Raw genomic sequence first — 20931 nt, forward strand, 5'->3', positions numbered from 1 at the left:
ACAGAGATTCTGTTGGTTGTGTGTATGAAATAGACTGTCTGGGTTTTGGTATGTGTATTAGAAAGGGTGCATATATGTGTGAAAGAGAGGAGGCGAACGTGTGTGTTTGAGACATGGACTGTGTGTGCCCTTGCCAATTTCCATCTATGTGCTTTTCCAGCTCACTTGCACGAGTAGAAGAAGGACCTAGATAGAAAGTGACACTGATATGAGGTAGTTTACTGTACTTACCATAGAGAATGCATCATGAATAGAGACCTTGATGTCTAATTTTACATTACTAAATAGAATTGAATATTTATGAACTTGTCTGCTCAATGATTCTTGGAAGCTATGAAAGCAAGCTGGTTCCTCATGATTCAGTATTTTTAAATGTATATAATTCACTCTAGTTTCAGAAAAATGAACAGCAAGGAGAAATGGGTAAATCTACTTTGACAACATAAGTTGAATGTTTTTGATTTTGCCCAATCAAGAATCTTGTTTATAAATACCACTATTATATTTACTCTTCATGTCAAAATGACTCTACTTCCATCAAAATACAAGCAAACTTTCATTTCCGCAATCATTTCAAATCCTAATGATTAGAAATCAAAATCATGCACAGTTTATTTCACATATGTTCATTCCTGATTAGTACAAGACATTTCTTTTGAATGCTCCTGGGGGTCTGCACATCTTAATATGAGGATTTCTCTGAAGCCAGAACAGGCTAAACTGCAGAAATCTCTTTCTTCAGGGGTTGCCACTTACCACTCCGACAGCTGGAAGGAAATTATCAAATGGTGGTCTTAACAAAGGTGGTATCATCGGCTACATGTGGCTCGATTCATGCTTTGTATGGCTGCCCGGTGCACCAGGAAAGCAGTTAACAAATCTCCTATTACAGGAAGACAATTCCTTCTTACTTGGTCAAAAATGTAGTCATTTGTTTAAATCGTTTATTTCTGAATAATTCCTTTGTTTGAATGTAATTAATTTAAGGGGAAGAAAAGAGCTTTCAGAGTGCTAGTATGTATGAGTGCTGGAAATTCTTTGCAATAAATATGTTACAGGGAATAATCTGTTCACTGTTACAAGTTAGTGACAGGGTATGCCGTATGGGTTCAACACAACAATGACTACACAATTATATTTTTGAATTCGCAAGGGTTTCTTAAAAAAAAAAAAGGGGGTCTTTGGACTCTCAAAACACACACAAGCCTACCCAAGCCTCTTTTAAGGATGTTCAACCCCTTAAGTAGAAATCTAGAAACATGCTGTTGAATTAAAATTTTTTAGAATGTAATCTTGGGTAGATGACCCAGTAATGCTATTCACACATCTGCAGCTAGCAGTTACCATTTATTTTCCTTTTATCTGTCATACCCCCACCTAGCCCTCCCCACCCCCTGCACACAGACACCAAGCAAACAAGAGAAAATACCAATGATGAACTCAAAGCCTCACAAAACCCTTCTGAATTGTGCAAAGTACTGCATGCGACTGAAGACTCCAAGTTTGCACCCTAGCGGCTTTCCTGTACGCCCAACAACTTTGATCCCACACTTCACCTAGTTTCCAATAGTATTGTATCTCAATACTGTTGATCTAAATCGAATGAAATCCTAAATGATTCGAGAAGCAATGAGGAAAGATGTTAGTGGGTCAATGGTGCAACTAATACCATGATCACTTCATGAAATACAAATAATTGGGGGAGAATAAGCACTAAAGGATGGCTTTCTTCCTCAAGATAATAGAAATTAGAGGGTAAGCCACAGCAATTCAAAGCACATGCTGGACTTTTGGAGGAAATGCCAGTTTAAAAAGTTATAGCTTCAGGGATTCAAGAATGTAAAACCATCCCATGGCTTCCACAACTCTGTTGAAAAGGTTTTCAGTAATTCTGTTGGAAGTCTGTCAATTTTGTTAGGCACTCAGATACATAACCGGGAGTTTCAGGTGTTGAAAATCCTGGAAACTCCACCAAATTAGCAGGATGCACCAACCAAACCCTGGAAACCTGGAGGTTATGAGTATGGCCAACATAAGCATTGTGGCTCATGTGATACACTGCATTCAAAGAGAGAGATGGAAAGAATTTATGGGTGAGAAACAACATGAACAGTAGGAAGGACTGCTGCAAACATCTCATCTGTCATGCTATCAAAAAAATACAAGTGCTCCAGTCACAGGCTACCTTGAGGCTTGGGTTCCTGGTTTTTCTGTTTTAAGGATAACTATAAGGAAATCGAAGAGTTCAATTTTGTTTATATTTTTTTTTATCTGAAATAAAATATATGATTACAAAAAAAGGACTCATGCATACAAAAGGAAGTAAAACACTACATTTAAAAACATAAGAAAGAGTAGGATCTCTTCTTTTTTTAGAAGGCAGATACATTTGTTCTTATGTTTAAATATCCATATGCCAAACAGCCAAAAAACTAAATACATGTGGTAAAATACTGATTTGTTTGTTCAAAGAAGGTTGTGGAAATATACAGATGGATAAATCTAAGAATCACCATAATAAAGGTTCTTGGCGAGAGCTACTTAGTAGTTTGGTCTGTAAGATAGCCATGATGAATATTCATCAAATGTATTTGAAGACCAGTTACCTTAAAACCAGGAACCTCTGCCTGTGATCCTGTACTAGACATTAGAGGGAATGCATGGTTATCAACTGGCTCCATATTATGTGGACCGATTGATCCAGTACTCGTTTTACTCCTCCCCCTTACTACATCTAGGGGCTTGTAGCTCCAGAAGACATGGAGCCAATTAATAACACTATCGGGGATCCTTGAGGTATTGGTTGAAAAGAGGAGGAATCTGAAATACGGTCTTAGAAAGTCTTTTTTGGGGGTGCACAAGCTGCAATTTGGAGAAGTCAAACTTAACTACAGCTCAGAGTTACGGAGCCCAAGTTTCAAAAGTGGCTTCTGACATCATTGGAATGGTTGATGTGTCCATCAGCGAGAAGCTGCATGGAATAGACACAATAACAGAGTACAGCAACCCATTCATGACTAAAGGAAAGCCTCACATGAGTTACTTTCCACAGCTGAATCGCACTTAGTTAAACGTCTCTGCAGAATGGGTTAAGAGTTGGCAGGCATGGAGTTGGGGGCCTCATTTATCAAGGGGGGAGGGGAAGGGGGGAAGATTTCTACCATTATGCCTATATGAAAACTTCATATAAACCCAACCACTAGGTTTTGGCTGAACTGAACCCTTCAATTGCTGTTGTCCATCAAGCAGCAGGCTGCCCTCTGCCGCTTGTCTTCTTCGTACTGTAATGTGCAATATTAGCCAGTTGGAAATCATGGTGCAAGAATGTAGAATGCTATTGGCCGAAAAATAAATGTATCTTCAGCACTTTGGGTTCTGCCCAGAGAAAATGTTTGTGTAAATAATAATAATATTATCAATAATAAAGTTTACATCAAGCATTTGTTAGGCTAAAATTGTGATTCTGAAATCATATCATAAGAAATAAATTCAGGAAAAAAATCTGCATGTAAGAAAATGTTTTCCAATGGGCTAAATCGTTTTCTAGATACCGTTTTGAAAACTGGTCTGCATTGTACTACCAAGTGTATAATCATCTAAGCAAGGATTATTTTAAAATACCTTTGGGGTGGGATTTCTAGAATGTCTTTTTATATCTAAAATAAATTAGAAAAAGTAAAATGTACAAAATCCTATAGAACGGTTGTGTTGATAGAATTTTTATATTTTTGTAGAATTCTGTTGAGGAATTGTTACAAGTCTATGTAACATCATTTGTCTTGCAAGAAAAGAGACTGTACCTTGTATTATTTCATTTTCACAACTTTTTGGTGCCAGAAAAGTATCAAGTTTATATTCAATTCAAAAAATCTTTTAAGAAAAGGTTATGTAAATGACTAACTTACTTTATTTTATCTAATTTTGCAGTGCTGCACTGTTAAAGAAGTTGTAGTAATAACAAATGTGTGTCTATCCCTGAAAACTCAATCACAGTAGTCCAGGTCATTCAAAGCACACCAGCACTTTAATATTGTGGATTTACTATATACTCAAGGTAGATAATGTAATAAATTCTGCCAGTGTCGGCCTACTGCTGACAAAAAAGCACATGAGAGGACCATGACTTCACTAGACGCCAACGTCTTGAAGTACATCAAGGGTACAGTCCTCTTTCTCTCTATCCTGTTAATAACTGCACTCTTATGGTGACTGCCATCTCCTCCTTGGTATGCTTTCTTCCTGTGGAGTTCTTGTGTTAGGTGCTCTTTGCTCAGCTCAGGGATGTGAGCAGAAAAGAGATAAAACCAAGCAGCAGTCTCAAGTGAGGAAGTAAGGAGGAAGAAAGGCAATGCAGCCTCCATAAACTCACCATCTAAATTCTCTTTGAGGGTACAATTACTAACAAGATTGAAACATGCATTCTCATCCTTGACTTTACTTTTCGGATTAGGAGGGTTCGGTTTTGGATGAGAGGGGGCCCGAGTTGCTGAAAGTAGGTGTCTGGAAAATGTAAATTCTACAACGCTTCTTCAATGAGGCTATGACTCCCAGTGTGCTTTGATGGGAAAAAATCCTTAGCACCTGAACCAGGACCGATCAGTTTGGCTCTGCAGGGATACCAACTGTATCAGAAGGTCTGATTTGCTCTTTCCAGCCATGCATAGAACCTACATGACAAAAACATGAATCTGGAATGGGCCTTAGGACTGCAACCCTTGGCACATCCTGTATAATATTCCTAAATTTAATAAGTAGTAGACTATAAAAATTGTACATAATTTGGAGGGAAAACACTGTTTTTGGCTTCTGTAGATTACACTCAACTTGTTTTGTTTGTAGTAAAGGAAAAAAAAAGGCAGATGTACAACGCCGAGTGTAGCTCAGCCCATAATCCACCTCCTCTGCTCTTTTCTTCAAGAACACCAAAATATTAGAATAGGTACCATACCATTGCAATGTCCAAGATAATGTAGTCTATATTATAGAATATTGTACTTAATAATTAACATATTGTTATACTGTATCAGGTAACTAGACCAAAAATGGGTCTGTGATCAGGGTAAAAACAAAGGGTATTAACAAGCAAAACTGGGTTTAAATAGATTTTTTTTTAATGAGTGTAAATCTTTAGAAATGACAAAAACAAAACATGTCATTAAAAGTCTTTCAAACTTAGTTGTGCAGTGGCTTTTATTTTGTTCTGTTTATTTTTTACCCTCTCTTCAGTCAGCCTCACAAGCACAATGCTCGTCACAAAACAGGAAACCAGAAAACGGTTCTTACCTGCTAATTGTCTTTCCTTGAGTCCCGACAGACCAGTTCAGAGAAGTGGAATCCATCCCTTCCTACCAGCAGATGAAGGCAGAGGGCTATCTATTTTGACCTGACATCCCTCCATAAATAACCTGGTTCAGCAAGGAAGGCCTTAGTAGAATCTTGACCAAGCTGAAGAGTAAAGCTCCCCTAGAACTTAATCAAAGATATTATTCCAAAAAATAATTTCAATGACAAAGAAAAATAATAAGGGACTGGATATTATCTCTGCTCTTCTCTCCCTGGGCTGCATTTCCCTCCTGGAAAAAGGCTCTCATTTCAGTTATCATTCTCTTATTTTACATATATTTTTTTTTCTTCAATTATCTATTACTCACCTACAACTAAATTATAGCTGTAATTCCTCTTTTCTTTTTCTTTGTTTTTAAACCAACAATCTCTTCTCAGGGTGAGCTCTGGACTGATCTGTCAGGACTCAAAGAAAGACAGAAGGTAAGAACCTAACTGCACTTCCCCATTTGTCCTGCCAGACTAATCCAGACAAGTGGGATATACCTAAGCAGTACTTATCCCAGGTGGGAGTAACCTCAAATTGCTTCCAGGACCTCTGTGGCAAAGGCTGTGATTGTCCTCTCCTAAAGGTTCAACCTGTAATGTTTTGCACATTTTTGCTGGGGCCAATAATCTGTGCTTTGTCCAAGATTTTGCCAAAGCCCTCATGGAGTGTGCCTTTAGGCCCTCTGGCACTGGTTTTTCCCTGTAATATGTATGCCACCGCTATTGCTTCCTTAATCCATTGTGTAATTGATGCTTTCAAGGCCACTTCCCCTGTGTGGACCCCTGCAAACAATACAAAAAGTCTGACTTCTGGAAGTCATTTGTGACTTCCAGATATCTCAGAAGAGTCCTTCTCATGTCTAGGAATCAGAACTCTCTCTTATGGTCTTGACATTCCTGTTTTCAGAAGCATGACAAGGAAACTACTTGACTCATATGAAACTCTAGCACCATCTTTGGCAAGAAGGATAGGACTGACCTGATCATGACCTTCTCCTTTGAAAGGGAAGCTCAGAGATTCTCCTGGCTGAACAAATGTCTACCAGTAACACCATTTTCAATGTAAGATCCTTTATAGATGCTCTCCTCAGGGGTTTGAATGGTGTCTTTGCCATGGTCATCAGGACTAAATTTAGGTCCCAAAGTGGGACTAGCAGCTTCACCAGTGGATAAATGTTGTTTGCCTCTTTTTGGAAATGAGCTACATCCAGATGAGACAGTAAGGAGCTCCTCTAACCTGCCTCCTGTGGCATAGTATGGCACTAGTTTACTACTAGCTCTTTGTCCAGCCCATCCTAGAGAAACTGCATAATAGTGGCTATTTACAGTAAGCTTTCCGCAACCATACCTTCCTCTTCCTACACTATCCTTCAAAGATCTTCCAAATTCTAATGTACACTATGTTAGTGAGGTGGAAGTCTTTCTTGCCTTCAGCAAGGTTGATATTATCTGACCTGAGTAACCTTTTCTTCTGAGTCTCTTCCTTTCAAGAGTCATGCCATAAAACAAAATTGTGCTGCTTCTACTATAGATACCGGCCCCTGGTGCAGTGGCCCTTTTTCTGACTGAATCTGAGCAGATATCCTATCATGAGTCTGACTAGGTTCACAAACCAAGGATATCTTGCCCAATCTGGGGCTACCAGTAAGACTGGCCCCAGATGATCCATGATCCTCCTTAGTACCTTTCCCACCATTGGCCAAGGTGGGAATACGTACAACAGCAGCATGTTTCTGGGCCAACTTTGAATGGGGCCATCTATCCCCATATCCCCATTATCTTCTTCGGCTGAAGAATTCCTTTGCTTTGGTGTTCTTGGACATCACCATTAGATCCCACAGGGGGTGCCTCTGCTTGGCTACTATTTAGTTGGAGGCTTCTTCGACTAGTTCCCACTCCCCTGGTTCTAGCTTCTGCCAGCTGAGAAAGTCGGCTTGTATGTTGAGCGCTCCTGCTATGTGAGCAGCTGGGATCTCCTGCAGATGCACCTCCGCACTGCTTCTTTTGCCACTTGCATGCTCCTTGTCCCTCCCATCTTGTTGACATAAGCTAAAGGCTACTGCTATGGCATTGTCTGAAAATATCTTGATTGCTTTCCCCTTCATGTTTGGTAAAAAGCCAATCTGATTATTCGGGTCTCCAGATCATTTGGCAAGAATGCCTCTTCCATATGTGGCCAGTACCCTTGCGTCTTCTCTTGTTCATGGTGTGCATCTCAACTTGTTCTGCTCACATCCGTGGTCACTGTATTGCACTGTGGGGATTTCCTTCTCCAAATTGGCCTTCACTAGCCACCACTCTTGGCCTGTCCAATCATAAGCAAAGCCTTGTTGAAGTCCTGACTTTGAGGTGACCATCTGGACAACAGACTCCACTGTAAAGGGCACATGTGGGTCCATGCCGACAGAACCACTTCAAATGCTGCCATCATTGAGCCTAGGAGTTGTAGAAATTCATAAGACCAAGGAGAAGCTGAACCCATCAACCCTCTCACCTGGTCTGCAGCTTGTTGACCCTTTTGTCTGTTAAGAATTCCTTCCTTCTCCTTGTATCAAATTGAACTCTGAGTTAGGTCAATAGTTGGGAAGGTTCTAGCTGGCTCTTGTCCCTGTGACCATCCATCTCAACTTCTCCAGCATCTGCAGGACTCTGTCCATTACCTGGCACCCCTCCTGCAAGGAGTCAGCTCTTATCAGCCAATCATCCAGATATGGGTGTACTCTTATTCCCTCTCTGTGCAGGGAGGCTGCTATACTACCATCACCTTTGTAAAGGTCCTGGGATCTATGGCTAGTCCAAAGGGCAAAGCTTTGAATTCATAATGGTTTCCTGATAGCACAAATGCTGTCTTCTGATTGGGATGTGAAGGTAGGAAGGATTGGGATGTGAAGGTAGATCCAGGGTTGACAGGTACTGCCATAATCACTGTCCTCAATGTCTCTATATGGAAGTTTGGCACCTGCAGTAACCAATTCACCCCTTTCAAATCCAGAACCGGCTGAAAAGTTCCCTCCTTCTTTGGAATGACAAAGTAAATTGAATATCGGGCTTTTCCTATCTCCTCTTTTGGGACCAGTATCACTGGTTCCAGGTAAAACAGACTGTCTTCTTTTTGTGTATTTTGCATGAGGATGGGACAAAGGCATCTTTTATTGAGGTTTTTGGCTCCAGGGCTTATCCCCACCAGATCAATTCTAGGACCCACTGGCCCCCTGTGATGTGGGCCCACTCCTCATAGTATTGCTCTAGGTGCTTTCCTACTGGTAGGACCAAGGAGTTCTAAGCAGTGACAACCAAGGAATAGCCCTGTTCACTATCACTGGGGTCCCTTGCTTGTTGCAGACCTTCGGGTGTCTTTATCTACACCACTGCACCTATTCCCTTGAAAGAGCTGCACCTGGCCCAGTGGCCTAGATCTCTGTGCACTGAAATATCTGTCTAGCCTGTATTGCCTACTCTCCTTCAGTTGTGTCCTGCCAAAACCATTTTGGGCAGTCAGCCTGCCTTTATCCTCTAGGGTTTTGATTCCCCCAGGTCCTTCACTAACCTCTCCTGTTCCTCCCCAAATAAGAGAGTCTTCCTTTAAATGGAAGCCTGCTCAGTTTGGCCTTTAAGGCCAAGTCTACTGCCCATTTCTTCAGCCAAAGCGGGTGTCTGGCCATCCTCTTCATTATCACCTGCTTTGGCAATTGACCTGACAATGCCATATAGGGTATTTGCTTTGAAGGCCATCACTGATTCCAAGTGAACTCACTCCCACTGGATTGAGTTGCCTCCAACTCTAGATTCCCTGGGACTTGCTGCATCCATCGCACTAGTGCTCTTGCTACATATCATTTGCAGATCGCTCTCTGGAGTGACAATCCTGCTACCTCAAAGAATCTCTTGAGTGCAGACTCAACCTGCTTGTTCTGCAGGTCCTTCAAGGCTGCCCCTCCTTCATCCAGAATCATGGGTCTCGTTGCCAATGCTGCTACTTCTGTGCTCACCTTCAGGAGACAGAAGAGCCATTCCCACTCTTGCTGCTGCACCAGGTACAGCATTTCCATAGCTCTCCTGCATGTGAAAGCTGTGTCAGGGTGATCCCAGTCAGCCACCAGCATATCTAAAATGACTGCCAGAATTGGGTCACCTTTGGGCCCTCTTCCTTCAGCTGGTCTTCCAGTTTTAGCAACTGAGACACTTTGGAGATCAGGGGCCCCAACTCCTCACTCCTAAGCAGTCTAACTGCTGAGGCTGCTACCTGCTCAGTAAGCTCCCCTTCCTCCTCTTCGTCCTGGGACTCCTCTAGGGAAACTCCCTCCTCTTTACCTGAGCGGGAATATTCCTCCAGGGATACATCATGTCTCAAATGCAGCCTTGGTCTTTTGCCCTCCTGGGCTCCTTCATAAATGGGTAACCTAGCAGCACTTTCATTCTGTTTCTTTCTGTCCTTCATTTGGCAGAAAGCTTTATGCATGACTAAAATTAACTTGGACATGAACTCCTGGTCCTTCTTTCTTTTGGCCCAATGATTCTGTAACTGCTCTGAGGTAGCAGAATGCCTTGAGCATTTCGCGGCTTCTCCCGGCTCTAACAGTGTTGAAGACACTGTCCTGGATAGGCCTCATTGTTCCTCCAGAGCTGCCCTAAGCATGGTGCTCTCTACTGCTAGCGACGCATTTATTTATTTATTTAAGTTTTTTATATACCAACATTCAAGACAATAGTCCCATCATGCTGGTTCACATGAAACAGGAGTGCAAAATAAACTTAAACTTGAACAATAGTGCGGAAATAGCAGTTACATGTAACAAGGAAAATTGAACTTGGAATGAGAAGGAAAAAGGAAAAAGGAAAACCAGCTAATTACATATAATTACATTGTAAGAGGTAGCTAATAGTGATGTTGATGGTGATGTGATGATTGTTAGGAGTTAAATGATATTGGAGTTAGGAAAAGCTGTTGATTTGATATTGGAGTTAGGAAAAGCTGTTGATTTGTGCACCCAAAAGATGTGAAGACAAAGTGATCAAGAGCACTGACGGCTCATTGAGTCGGTGCTGCTGTAACTGCTCTGTTCTTTGCCACCTCCCTCACCTCTGGTGCCCTTGGCGATCACCTACTCTGCTCAGTGGTTGAGCCGGCTCTGCGTCTTGGATGACCCGAAGGTAGTTAAGTGTTTCAGTTTCAGCTGGGTCACGTCTTTCCACGGGGGGGAACCCGTTCTCAACAAGTGTTTCGGTTACAGAATAACACAAAAATCCGTAAATAAAATAAAAATATACATAAATAACAATCAAAATATAAACCATAACATATGTACATAATCAAAATCAGTGCACTGAAGTACCAAGGGAAGCTAACAGCACGCTAAGGTGCAAGAGGACCATTACCACCAGCAGGAAAAAAGGAGTTAATGTTGCCCTTGTGTAGGCCACTAGCCAGACCCCCGCCTCAAATGCTGTTGTTTCTGCAGAGAATATCCTTTCTGCAGAGAATATCCTTGCATTTGGCTCAGTGCTGTTGCTGCGAAAGGAACCCACAACACTGGGGACGCAATGTGCCCTACATCTGTTACATTTATGCCTGCATTCCATATCTCCCAAGTTTGGGAGATTACCAGCAGTGAATTACCAATAGGTCTAGTCACCACCTTAAGCAGCGGGCTGAGCCGTCACGCTGCAGCTGCCTTGTTTTGGGTTTTTTTTGTTGTTTCTTAAAGGCTCAGCTGCTTCTAGCCAAGAGGGAAATGCAAGGAAACTACAGCCCTGATTGCTCTGAGGGAAGAAGAGGAGTTACTTGCTTGACCATCGTCCTGGAGGGATTCCTTCCTTGGCCCAAGTTCCAGCTGGGGAAACCAACGAGAAAGTAAGACTGTTGCTCCAGGAGCCTCTTTCCTCCATCTTCCTGCTGGACCACACGTTGCCTACTATCTGCTGAAGGTAGAGAACTACTGACACCTTCCCTATTGTACCAGGCTAAATAAAGAAGGGCATCAGGTCTAAACAGCTTGCCTCTGCCTCTATCTGCTGGTAGGGGGGGTGAATCCAACTTGTATAGACTGGTCTGGCAAGATGACGAGGACGTCATTATTCAATGAACTGTGTACCCAATGTCAAATGCTTCAAATTCAACTGGATCTAGGAGGCAGAGTCAGAGATAGTAACTTATCCAGGAAACACAGAATCAATGACAGAAGGAGTCTTATAACATATCTCAGAACTTCTAAAATTCATAGTATGACACTGTAACTGCTAGACCCCTCTGCCTCAGAAAACTAACTTCTGAACACAGGACAAATGGGACATCTCTTCCATCAGATTATGCATAGAGGGGAAGGAACCTGTCAGAATGGTCCCCCTTGTGCACCATTGTTATCAGCAGTTCTACAGAACTCCTCTGCCTGTTATTAGTATGGAGATGGCTGAACTAGGTGGACTGATGTCTTCCTTCCACCAACAGTGTTACGTTGTTAAATAAGATGACATTGAGCAATCCTGAATTTGGTATATCACTGGCAATCTTTTATATGCTGTTATCAATAGAATTTTAAGATTACGAAAGCATTTAAAGTTTCCATAATGGGGGGGGGGCCTGGGCCCCCCGGGGCCCACTGGACCACCAGGTAATTTTAAAATGTTTTTGGGGGGGGGGTCGGGAGGGTGGTGGAGGCTAAGGGAGCGGTTTTAAAGGGTCGGGGTGGGTTTTTTGTTTATCGGATCGGGCGCAGCTGATAAAAAAAAAAAAATGATCGGGCCGGATGAAAAAAAATGCACAATTTGAATCGGAACCGGAACCAAACTGATTCCGGTTCCGATTCACATCTCTATTAAAAATATATACAATAGATCTTTCTAAAGTGGGAGAATGTAAGCTACATGCATTCATCACATGTTTTGGTCAGAGAGGCCTGGGCATGCTAATTGCAACTCTTACAGAGTTTTCTTAGGAAATGTAAGTATCTATAGGGAAACAGGTTTGCAGGAGCATGTGTTTGCCAAGGGGAGAGGCTTAGGAATTACTTACTTTACCTGGAGGAATGTAATTAGAAGCTCAGAAGGTTTATTGTCCTCTTCCGGGCCCCACAGAGACCTTATTGCTCTGAAAGGGTACATTAAACTCCAAGTACTGCAAACCTTCTACTGTTTGGACCATGTGCCGGTATCTCATGGAGCTAGATTTTCACTGGTCTCTCCTGCATGCTCATAATGTTGGCACGTCATAGCATTCGACAGCCCCCACCCCCCCCCCATGTACATGTGTTCCCTCTCCCCACCTTTTAATTAGACTCCAGATATTTTGCTGTTTCATTTTCAGATTTTATTAACCACATATAACCAGCAGCATTAAACAACATGGCAACAATAATTCCCTAACTCTAGCCCTAAACTTTCCTGCTAATGGAGAAACTAGGCCACAGCTTCGCTATTACAAAGCAGCACTCACTGCCGAGGAGACTTTTACTGTGCAACCATATAGCTGTTACCCTTAGCACCAGTATCAGCCTTGTAACCTCCCAGTATCAAGCCACACCAGTCAAGATATCTGGGACACTGGACAGCCGCGCTCTGCTGTCGCCGCCATTTATTTTATCACATCCTCAGGCCAGCTGCAATCCTGGCCTAGGTCTCTTATTTTATTTATGTTACATCTTCCTCAGCCACCCTCAATTTGTGGTCTGGGTACTCGGGGCTATTATAACCAAGCTAAAACTAATTCCCGTTAGCAGCCCAGGTGCCTGCTATCTAATGGCATCTGAGCACCTTGCAGTTTTTTGTTTTCCTTTTGGTTGGTGAGTTGTCACCACGGGAGGGGCGAGTAACCTCTTACTCGGGCCCAATCCCCTACCCTACCCCTTAACCTAGTGACCTATTACTGTTTCAATGGCAGACTGCACGTTTAGATTGAAAATGTCCAGACCCACCTCTGTCAGGTGCACACCTTCTGGCCAAAATAAACCTGTGCATTGAGTTATTGCTGCATGTCCCATCCGCGGTAGGCCCGCGTCTGAGCCCACTTACCCTCGGCGCCCGGCTCCTAGTCCTGGCCTGTCCTCCCTTGCGGCTGTGGGCAGCCGCCTATGCTCCTGAGCCTCCTCTGCCGTCCCCGGCACCACCACGGACCTCCCTGTCTCCCGACAGGTCTCCCCACGTGTGCTGTGGGGAGATGCCGCCGTCCAGCGCCCTGCTGCCCTCTAGGTGCACGCACGCCTTGCCAGTTTTTAAAAGGGCCGCGGCGGGAATCCAACCCACAGCCCTGGATGATGTCATCATCGGGCCCTGCTATAAAGGCAGGGTCTACCACTAGTTCCCTGCCTTGGCAACAAGTCTCCACGCTTGTCGTGTGCTCGTTGCTTGATTCTGTCTTCATTCCAGGTTCCTGATCCTGATCCATACCTGGTCCCCTCCTTGTTTGTTTGGACTGACCTCTGGCTTTGACCCTTGCTACATCTGGACCACACTCAGGACTGATCTCTGGCTTAGATGCTTGCTACGCTTTGGACTACGCGTTGGACTGACGTCCGGTTTTGACCCTCGCTCGTTTGACCGCCCTTCCTCATCTGCTGCATGCACTAATGCCAGCCTGCTTTCTACTACGTCTTCTGGTATCTCCCTGGATTTGACCCTTCAGGCTCTGGCCTACTATTACTTGGGCGCCACCTATCTTTGTTCCTGGTTCCTTTTGACGCTCGGGTCTCTGGATCCCTGCCTCATCCGGACCTGCTTTGGCCTTCCTGTTACCTCTGCTGGTGCCTGGCTGATTACCACCTCTGCTACTGGGAGTCGTCTCATTGAGGCCCAGCTAAGACCAGCCGGTCCCGGCACCAAAGGGTTCAACCTGCGGGGAACATGGGCTGGTATTGGCGAAGCTCCAGCCGGCCTCCATCTCTCAGACAGCTATGCCTCCCAAAAGTGGGGAACCGTGGGGCTTGCCCTGCGGGTAGCGCCAACTCCATCTCGGGCCAAGGGTCCACCTCCAGCGCAACAGTTATCAGCTCTGCATATAGTATCTGATGGTCCCCCAATAACCTCACGTAACTAGCCACCTCTTTATTCACTTTCTTCCTGATTTTCTCTATCCCTTTGTGGCTCCTGGCTCCACTCCAAACTAACCTGGGAAAGATGTGGGACCAGATAATAACCATAACCCTCCCCTGTGCTACAGTGTCAAAACTCTCTTAATTAGAACATAAGAACATGCCAGACTGGGTCAGACCAAGGGTCCATCAAGCACAGCATCCTGTTTCCAACAGTGACCAATCCAGGCTATAAGAACCTGACAAGTACCCAAAAACTAAGTCTATCCCATGCTACTGAGGCTAGTAATAGCAGTGGCTATTTTCTAAGTCAACTTGATTAATAGCAGGTAATGGACTTCTCCTCCAAGTACTTATCCAAACCTTTTTTTAAACCCATCTACACTAACTGCACTAACCACATCCCCTGGCAACAAATTCCAGAGTTTAATTGTGCGTTGAGTGAAAAAGAACTTTCTCCGATTAGTTTTAAATGTGCTAAATGCTAACTTCATGGAGTGCCCCCTAGTCCTTCTATTATCCGAAAGAGTAAATAACCGATTCACATTTCCCGTTCTAGACCTCTCATGATTTTAAACACCTCTATCACATCCCCACTCAGCCTCTCTTCTCTAAGCAGAACAGCCCTAACCTCTTTAGACTTTCCCCATTGTGAGCTGCTCCATCGCAACTATATCTTTTTTGAGAGGAAGGGGAGGTCGGCAACGGTGGCGCCGACAACAACTCCACCTTCCACGTTCTGTCCGTCCGACCCCGCACTGGCAGCAGGGAGGGCAAGGCCCCTGAAAGGGAGAAAAAGGATGGAGAGGACGTCCCGGCGGGAGGACACTGCGGTGCGAGTGCCGTGAATTGCCACAGACAGCCTTGCGGGGAGGGGCAGGGGGAGGCCAGCCGGCCTCCACCCGGTTCCTGGCAACGACCCGGCTCGGGACGCGGGAGCCGCATCAATCCTCCACACGGTCAGAACTCCCCAAGGCAGGCGCCCCGGTGGTCTGTGTTTGAGGGGAGGAAGGGTATCCCGTGAGGGGGACCCTGCGAACGGACCTCAGCCGCGCGCTCGGAGGTAAAAAGGGGAAAGCACTGAGGCGATTGACATACAGGCGACCCTCAGATAGGCGTAGCCCTGGGAGGAACCCTGGGCCGCAAGATGCGTTTGAAGTGTCGATGATCAATGTGTTCTGCAATTCACACTAATTCTCGCAGTACGCGACACGAGAAACACGAGAAACGGCCATACCCGGGGTCAGGCCGAGGGTCCGTCGAGCCCAGCGTCCCGTCCGACACAAGTACCCGTCGAGTTCCCGAACCTTAAATGTATCTGGAGCTACCGTTGCCTATCGATTGACGGCCGCAGAGGTTTGAAGACTCGAGCGGCCCGAGGTTATCTAGAGTCACCAAAGCGGCCCGGCGAGCCCGGATTGGTTTTGGTCTGATAAATGCACGCATCCCGGGAGGTCAGCGCTCGTCGGCATGTATTAGCTATAGAATTTCAATACATACTAGTCAATACATGAGGACTACTGTTAACTTCTTAGTTTATAATCTATTTTTCTTAACCCAGGGAATTAGTATCAGAATATGTGCTCAATCGTTCAGGCTCTTGCCCTATACAGGGCTACAACCACTCTCATGGTAACCTTGGCACTCAGATTTTACTTCATTTACCAATTCCCATTCAGTACTCCTTTTAATTTTATTTAAGTTTTCTCATAATTAGATATTACTTATCTTTCCATGTTCATAATTAGATATTACTTATCTTTCCATGTTCATTCCGATGCTCAACACCATACCATGAAAACTTCTCAACTCCACTTCCCGTGACTTAAAATTGCCTCAAAGGCAAAGCACCATCCACTCCATTGTGACTGTTTTTTAACATGCCTTTGAATTATTTCTGGCAAGACCCATGAAGATATGCGATTGTCAAGCGAAGGAACCTATCACGTTTTAAGTTCTGCAATAAGGAAGGTCCTTCCTTTGAATTTTTTCTGGCAAGACCCGTGAAGATACGCGACTGACAAGCGAAGTAACCGATCACATGCAGCCCATGTGAAACCTAGTGGAAAATGATGTTTGCAACTTATTGGGTACATGCTTAAAGTGATATCTGCAAGGAGACCATTGATGCATTTTTTGTACTCCATCTGCATTTACATGAATTTTATATGATACAAAAGAGCCCCTGATGCAGCCCCTTGACAGAGGGCGAAACTCGGCCTGAGTCGGGCGGTTTTAAGATTCCAAGTCTCCAATAAAGGATTAAAATTTGACATCTTTGCTTCTAATCCTCATTTTGTTGCCTCCACGGCTTTGTTAGACGGCCTTCCTTGTTGCTTTCTCAACCCATTACTTCATAGTGAGACTGCACCTTGAGTACTATGTGCAGTTCTGATCGCCACATCTAAAAAAAGATATATTGCACTAGAGAAGGTATAGAGAGGGAGACCAAAATGATAAAGGAGATGGAATGGCTCCCCTATAAGGAAAGGCTAAAGAGGTCAGGGCTGAAAGAAAAACTGCGACCTCTACCAAGATGGCCGACATTTACACTAAAGCTGCTCCCGCCGAAGTCATCCATGCCAAAACAAAGCACGCCAAAAGCTAAGGAAGAAGAAGCAAGCCAGCATACGTCTGATGCCATCGATCGTGTCGACACTGAAATACATGAACAAGGTCATCATGTCGATCACACAGAATGAGGCACAGCCTGGCCAGAGCTGGGTGGCAACGTAGTGTGAGAAGCAAAAGCGGACATAAAAATCAGTGATGCCCTACTTTGAATGTGAATGTTGTTGGCCAGTTAAATGTGATCCAGCAGCAGTGACAGTCACAGATCAGTTTGCGGCACGGAATAGGGATTAAGTAACCAACCTGGGATGGGGAGCAGCACTGGATCGCTGGAGCGGAACATTGCTCCCACTGCCAGGGTGACAGCTGGGACCACCATGGAGGCAAGCGAAACCCCCATGTTTTTCATCCCTCATGGGAGGGTGAAAATCAGCTTAAAGGGGGCCAGATCCATGGGTACTGTGAGTGTACCAACTGCTGCACTTTTCAACTAGTGCAGCCACTACAGCTCTAATGCCACTAGTGCCTGGGTCTATTATACATCGAGGCCCGGTTTCCCAGTTCGATTACAGTGATAGATGTCCCTGGACTGCCCTTAGCCACCAAGTTAAAAAAAAACACCTTCAAAGGACGCTCTACCTCTCCTGTGACATCCAAAGGAAGCAGTGACAGTGCCACCCACAGGGGAACCCTGGCAGAAGGACCACGGGGATCTGCTGTGTCAAAAGCGAGCGGTGATTCCATCATATCTGAAACAAAGGCAAAAATTTCAAGTCCACCAGAGAATGATCCTTCCTCCTGGGGGGATATTGTAGAGGAAGCCTTTCGTGCCAAAGAATGGGAGGCAGAAGAACAGGAAGAGAGAGGAAACCAGAACAGGGTAGGCCTGCCCTCAGCAGACCTTCTAAAGATAGTCAACCTCGAGGGGCTTGCTGAAGCCTACTGACACTGTGGCCCTTGAACTCGGGCCATGGCAGAGGCCAGTCTTTGGACACATGGTCCTCTACCTCCAGGTCCTCTGGAGGCCCACAGAGTAGATCTATGGTAGGATGCAAAGGGGTGATTGAGTAAAATATGGCCATCAGTGTCCGAATAGCACAAGAAAGATTTATAATTGCAACACCTGAAGTCAAATTGTTCACCAAAGAAATGTAAAGCTACAGGGAGTACTGTACAATTGCCATGAGGGGGTGTTTGGTGGTGACCAGCTCTAGCATTTCATCAGGGAATGTCTCCCAGATTGGCAGCAGCTCGCCTGGGTGAGCTGCCAGGTTCATCTCTGTCAGAGTCTCCAGTTCTCTGTGAGGCTTTATACCCAGTGGCTTCTCCAGTTACATTTCCCAATGAGTTATTCAATCAGGCCATGCACCCAGATATATGAAACCAGTCATGAGTTGCCCCCAGCATTTGCAGCAACCTGAGAGATCTTCTGAGAGCCTCCCAAGTGGAGAGGCTGGCCTGCAGGAGGGTGCTTGCCAAGTTCGGGCTCCATTACCCATACGTGCCAATGTTATAGAATTCATGGAGAATAACCATGAGGAGTGGCTGCAGGAGAAGGCTGATTGTAGAATAGTCAAGAACTCCTCTATTGGTGGGTTCAGGAGACACCCATCTGGATTACCCCCCGGGAATTGGCTAGAAGGATGCAGGAGATGCAGTTGGGCCTCAAAATTCACAAGCATGCAGTGGTTTTCCAACATGTGGCTGGCCCTCTTACTGTCCTATCTGCTCTGTGGGGTGGTCATTAACAAATCTCATCCGGCTTACTATGAGCCTTACAGTGAGCTACATCCCAGTTCTAATTAATAGTAATACCATATTGAGTAAGAAAGAAAAATGTTTCACGATGTGATATTTGTAAAGTGTTCTGTTTTGAAAAGAGTTAGTTACTCCCAGGCCTTGGAGGGTATTCATGAAATATGTTTTGACCTTGTTGGGGGCTGGAAGAATAAAATAAGTGACGTTTCAGAAGGACTGAAGGTTTTCCTCTTAGGAGGAAAGCTATTTTCATTTGGACTTTCCCAATTTGATTCAGTTTTTCTCTGCAACGGTATGATTTTTGTTTTGTCAAGGGGGGGGATTCGCCATGCCGGACTTAAAAGTACACGACACGAGAAACGCGAGAAATGGCAGTACCGGGGTCAGGCCGAGGGTCCGTCGAGCCCAGCGTCCCGTCCAACACGAGTACCCATCGAGCGCCCAAACCTTAAATGTATCCAGAGCTACTGTCGCCTGCTTTTAATTGGGTCGACTGGAAAAACAATCACTGCTATCGCTAGCATCGGCGGCACGGGACAGTTTTTGGGTGCTCGCCAGGCGCTTACAGCCCAGATCGGATGCCACCGGAGGCGGGACACCGGGCTCGACGGACCCTCGGTCTGACCCACTACGGCAATTTATTGCGTCCTGTTCGCGGAGTGGGTAGAGATCGGCAGGGGCTGTGGGGGATTGTCATGGGCCGAGGAGAAAATCTGGGGGACGGAAAGGGATGAGCCGGGGTGGGGATGCGTGCGTACATATGCCCGAGAGAACGGATCGGCGCTGGGTTTATGTGCTCGCGCCGGACCGGCCGGGCTACGGAGCAGGACCCGGGACTGGACAGGGTACGCATGAGACTCCGACACGGGCGGTGTGCCTTACCGTGTGTGCCTGAACGCTCTCGCATCTGCTTGTCGACCCGCAGGGCGGTGGCTGCTCCGTGCGCCTCCTTCCTCCTGTCGCCCTTGCCCCCCCCAGGCGCTGCCTGGACCCTGCCGGAAGAGAGGTGAAAATCGTAAGGGGGGAAATGACAGAGGCCTACAAAATCACCAAAGGACTTTCACAGGTAAATGTAAATCACTCGAGGGACCATGGGCCGCTTCACGAAGCGAGCGAGTGTCTCCTTTAAAAAAAAAAAAAAATCAGGGAAATCTCTTTTTCGCTCGATGCGTAACGGTGCTCCGGGGGACGCGGCTACCTAGTTGATCCTGCCAGTAGCATATGCTTGTCTCAAAGATTAAGCCATGCACGTGTAAGTACGCATGGCCGGTACAGTGAAACTGCGAATGGCTCATTAAATCAGTTATGGTTCCTTGGATAACTGTGGTAATTCTATAGCTAAGGAAAACAAGCGAAGTAACCGATCACATGCAGCCCATGTGAAACCTAGTGGAAAATGATGTTTGCAACTTATTGGGTACATGCTTAAAGTGATATCTGCAAGGAGACCATTGATGCATTTTTTTGTACTCCATCTGCATTTACATGAATTTTATATGATACAAAAGAGCCCCTGATGCAGCCCCTTGACAGAGGGCGAAACTCGGCCTGAGTCGGGCGGTTTTAAGATTCCAAGTCTCCAATAAAGGATTAAAATTTGACATCTTGGCTTCTAATCCTCATTTTGTTGCCTTCACTATGAAGTAATACAGAGGCATTATACCATTCTCCATTTTATTCACCATTCCCTTCCTAATAATTCCTAACAAAATCTGAACCAACATCTCCCTGCCTAAACATATGTCTCCCTCATAGTTGGTCTATAAATGTAAACTAACATAACACAATATACCTAAGAAAATCCTCCAAAAGCAAAATGTCATAACTGCCCTCAGGAAGCTCAACAAATCAATTAACAACCCAATATCCTTAGGAATTTTGTTCCCACAAACTTGGACCCACAGCAGAGAAAGCCCAGCTCCACGTTGCATGTGCTTTAGTTGGTTTCACTAAAGGGAGTGCTAAAAACACAGACCGAGAAGAGCACAAAACTCTAAACAGCTCATGAAGCACTAATTTAACTTGTAAACAAACAGAGGCCAAGTCCTACAATGTTATAAACACCAAAAAAATTGTTTGGAAACATAAATGTTCAGTCACTGGAAGCCAGGGTAAAGCTCTCAAAACTGGGATAATCTAATCTTATTTTAGACCCATGAGCCAAGCTATGGGTCTATGTGTAACAGCAAACCCATAAACAATGATTACAGTGGCCTAGTCAATAACTGACAATTGCCAGTGGCAAAAGGCA

Source organism: Rhinatrema bivittatum, chromosome 4 (genome assembly GCF_901001135.1).
Source record: "Rhinatrema bivittatum chromosome 4, aRhiBiv1.1, whole genome shotgun sequence".
NCBI classification, from domain to species: Eukaryota; Metazoa; Chordata; class Amphibia; order Gymnophiona; family Rhinatrematidae; genus Rhinatrema; species Rhinatrema bivittatum.